The sequence below is a fragment of the Cupressus sempervirens genome, chromosome 4 (assembly GCF_028749045.1).
Source record: "Cupressus sempervirens isolate cs-2001-9-10 chromosome 4, ASM2874904v1, whole genome shotgun sequence".
NCBI classification, from domain to species: Eukaryota; Viridiplantae; Streptophyta; class Pinopsida; order Cupressales; family Cupressaceae; genus Cupressus; species Cupressus sempervirens.
The window spans coordinates 73,881,534-73,885,375 of NC_143121.1; the positions used below are offsets into that span (position 1 = coordinate 73,881,534).

General features: G+C 33.4%; 1 pseudogene; it reads left to right on the forward strand.

Moving 5' to 3' along the window:
• Nucleotides 1-2,968: 2,968 nt before the first annotated feature.
• On the forward strand, nucleotides 2,969-3,580 carry LOC149560004 (uncharacterized; annotated as a pseudogene).
• Nucleotides 3,581-3,842: the final 262 nt, after the last annotated feature.

Here is a 3,842-nt window from a genome sequence, read left to right on the forward strand (position 1 = left end):
TCCACTCATTCCATGAAGATAAATTGTCATTCTAACCCATTCTGTGAAGTCTCATTTTGTGCAACATCCATATCTGCATTTTTGCCTAAGTGTCAAATAGCGACAAGAAGCCTAGTTTGCATGTGAATATCTTGCACCCAGTAATGTTTCATGATTCACCACTTTGGAAGTGTTTAGTTTTCATATTAGAGAGCCTATGTTTCATATTTCGAGTCATTTTGAATCCATTTGTCTAAGTTTTGAATCCCTCAAAGTTGGTCATTTATTGATGCCATGCTGATGTGAATTGTTTTGAATTCTAGGAAGCTCTATTTGACTTGCTATAAGTTTTTACTAGTTAACTAAAATGAGAAAATTCCTTTTGCATTACATTTTAGAGGTTAGATAATTTCTATGTTTCAATTTTGAGCTTATGACGAATCCGTTTGATCAGTTTTCAAACATGATTTCAAAAGCAATTTGTGAAGTTTTACTGGTGTCAATAATTGTAGATTGGTTGGTACTCCTATTTGTGGTGTCATATCTTGATATTCGTGATAGGTGACATCAAATGGATTATACCACTATGTTCTCCTCTAAAAATACTTTAAGTGTTCCAATTTTCAAATCTTGATGAATCTATCTGCATACTTTCCCAAGTCCGTTCCATTTGTGAAAATCAATTTTCTAACATTGCTTCCAGTTTGTAAATTTGAGTAGCCCACTTTAACCACTCGTCATTTTTCACCTCATTATTTTTCATGAGCCTTGATCATAGATTCATATTGTCCTCATGAAAATAAACCAATGCCCAATTTTTCGTTCCTCCAAGTGTCCATTCGCCTAGTTTTCAAAGCCAAAACAAAACATGATTTGTTGTTTTCTAACATGTTTTCGTATAGGTAGTTCTAAAAGAGCAACTTTGATAGTCAATATCTTTTGATTGAGATTTTTTATGAGACAAGATTCGACAAGGTAAGAGATTGTGGAAGAAAGAATCAGTTTGTATGGTTTTAGAGCTTGGTCAGATGTTTTGGTCAGTTTTTTAAAGCCAGTCAAAGGACCCCTTGGCACAAAGTTAACAGTTTGCATGAAAGGTTAAAAGTTAGTTTTAATGATTGAATCAATGGTACAAATTGACTTCATTCAATAAGTTGAGTTTAGTGGATTAGTTTGAAATGTCAAGAGTTTTGAAATAAATAAATAAAATTAATAAGACCCACTTTGGGGCCTGGCTAATTGCATCAGACTGGTACAAAAGGGGAGATTTGGTGATGTTTTACTTAGCATTTATACATATGGCACCTCCAGACCAATTGAGTGTATAAGAGGTACACATTGTCAAAAGAAGGGAGGGCAATGATCATCAAATAAATAATATTATGTGAGATGTTGCATTAGAAGCATAACACAATATGCATTTATGAAGATTCATATCATGATATTTGCATTATTTAGCAAAGATCTCCAGTAATGAAGGACATAATGATCAAATTTGCAAAGAAATTATCTTCCTAGGTAGCAGTTGTGGACAAGAAAGAACTTTTTATCATTTCAAGTTTGGATTCAGGGAAGATGCAAAAATATGGTTTGCATAGTCAACAGATACATTATATTTCCTCTACCAAAGTTTCAAATAGCGACAGGAAGCCTAGTTTGCATGTGAATATCTTGCACCCAGTAATGTTTCATGATTCACCACTTTGGAAGTGTTTAGTTTCCATACTAATGTTTCATGATTCACCACTTTGGAAGTGTTTAGTTTCCATACTAGAGAGCCTATGTTTCATATTTTGAGTTGTTTTGAATCCATTTGTCTAGGCTTTGAATCCCTCAAATTTGGTCATTTATTGATGTCATGCTGATGTAAATTGTTTTGAATTCTAGGAAGCCCTATTTGACTTGCTATCAATTTTTACTAGTTGACTAAAATGAGAAAATTCCTTTTGCATTACATTTTAGAGGTCAGAGACTTTCTATGTTTCAATTTTGAGCTTATGACGAATCCATTTGATCAGTTTTCAAACATGATTCCAAAAGCAATTTGTGAAGTTTTACTAGTGTCAATAATTGTGGATTGGTTGGTACTCCTATTTGTGGTGTCATATCTTGATATTTGTGATAGGTGAGATCAAATGGATTATACCACTATGTTCTCCTCTAAAAATACTTTAAGTGTTCCAATTTTCAAATCTTGACAAATTCGTTTGCACACTTTCCCAAGTTCGTTCCATTTGTGAAAATCACTTTTCTAACATTGCTTCCAGTTTGTAAATTCGAGTAGCCCACTTTAACCACTCACCATTTTTCACCTCATTATATTTCATGTGCCCTGATCATAGATTCATATTGTCCTCATGACAATAAACCAATGCCCCATTTTTCATTCCTCCAAGTGTCCATTCACCTAGTTTTCAAAGCCAAAACAAAACATGATTTTTTATTTTCTGACATGTTTTCTTATAGGTATTTCTAAAAGAGAAACTTTGATAGTCAATATCTTTTGATTGATATTTTTTAGGAGACAAGATTCGAAAAGGTAAGAGATTGTGGAAGAAAGAATCAGTTTGTATGGTTTTAGAGTTCGGTCAGATGTTTTGGTCAGTTTTTTAAAGCCAATCAAAGGACCCCTTGGCATAAAATTAACAGTTTGCATGAAAGGTTAAAAGTTAGTTTTAATGATTGAATCAATGGTACAAATTGACTTCATTCAATAAGTTGAGTTTAGTGGATTATTTTGAAATGTCAAGTGTTTTGAAATAAATAAATAAAATTAATAAGACCCACTTTGGGGCCTGGCTAATTGCATCAGACTGATACAAAAGGGAAGATTCGGTGATGTTTTACTTAGCATGTATACATATGGCACCTCCAGACCAATTGAGTGTATAAGTGGTACACATTGTCAAAAGAAGAGAGGGCAATGATCATCAAATAAATAATATTATGTGAGATGTTGCATTAGAAGCATAACACAATATGCATTTATGAAGATTCATATCATGATATTAGCATTATTTAGCAAAGATCTCCAGTAATGAAGGGCATAATAATCAAATTTGCAAAGAAATTATCTTCCTAGGTAGCGGCTATGGACAAGAAAGAAGTTGTTATCATTTCAAGTTTGGATTCAGGGAAGATGCAAAAATATGGTTTGCATAGTCAACAGATACATAATATTTCCTCTACCAAAGTAGATGGCACAGACAAAAATGTGAGGAACTAGGATGGAAGAAACTGGAGTAGTTTGTGCCATCACAGAAAGGATGGAAGTATTTGTATTCTTAGTTGTCTTAGGATTTTGTACAAGATGAGTTGTCATTAGCATATGATGAATTGACATATGAGGATTACTTTTCTAGTTTGCCTTTTTGCCTCTTTTATCTTAATCTTTCATGAAAAAGGTTTGAAGGTCATGTGCCTTTTTTATTTTTGCCTTAAAGGAGATAATATGAGAGATGCTTTTGTATTGGCTAAGGCAGTATATAAATTTCTTAGCTTATGTGCAAACACTTCTCTGAGCAATAAAAATATAGAGTGGGTGATTCCATTGTCATGGAAATCTATTTATGGTCTTGGTCTAGATATTTCAATATTGTGAACTCGTATCTATGATTAATGGCCAGGTTGGGTTGGAATTTTCATTTTTTTGGAAGACATACTACTTGCATTATCAAATATATTTCTTGTAATGTATATGCCAATCTCACAAAGGGCATTGATAAAGATGTATAGCTAGATACAAGACTACAATTATGCATCTGAGCTATGATAAAGGAGGCCTCACAGAGACTTGGAGGAAGCAGCAAATAGAAAAATAGCGGTAGGATCCCCATGCAAAGAGTAGAATAGGGAGCTCCACA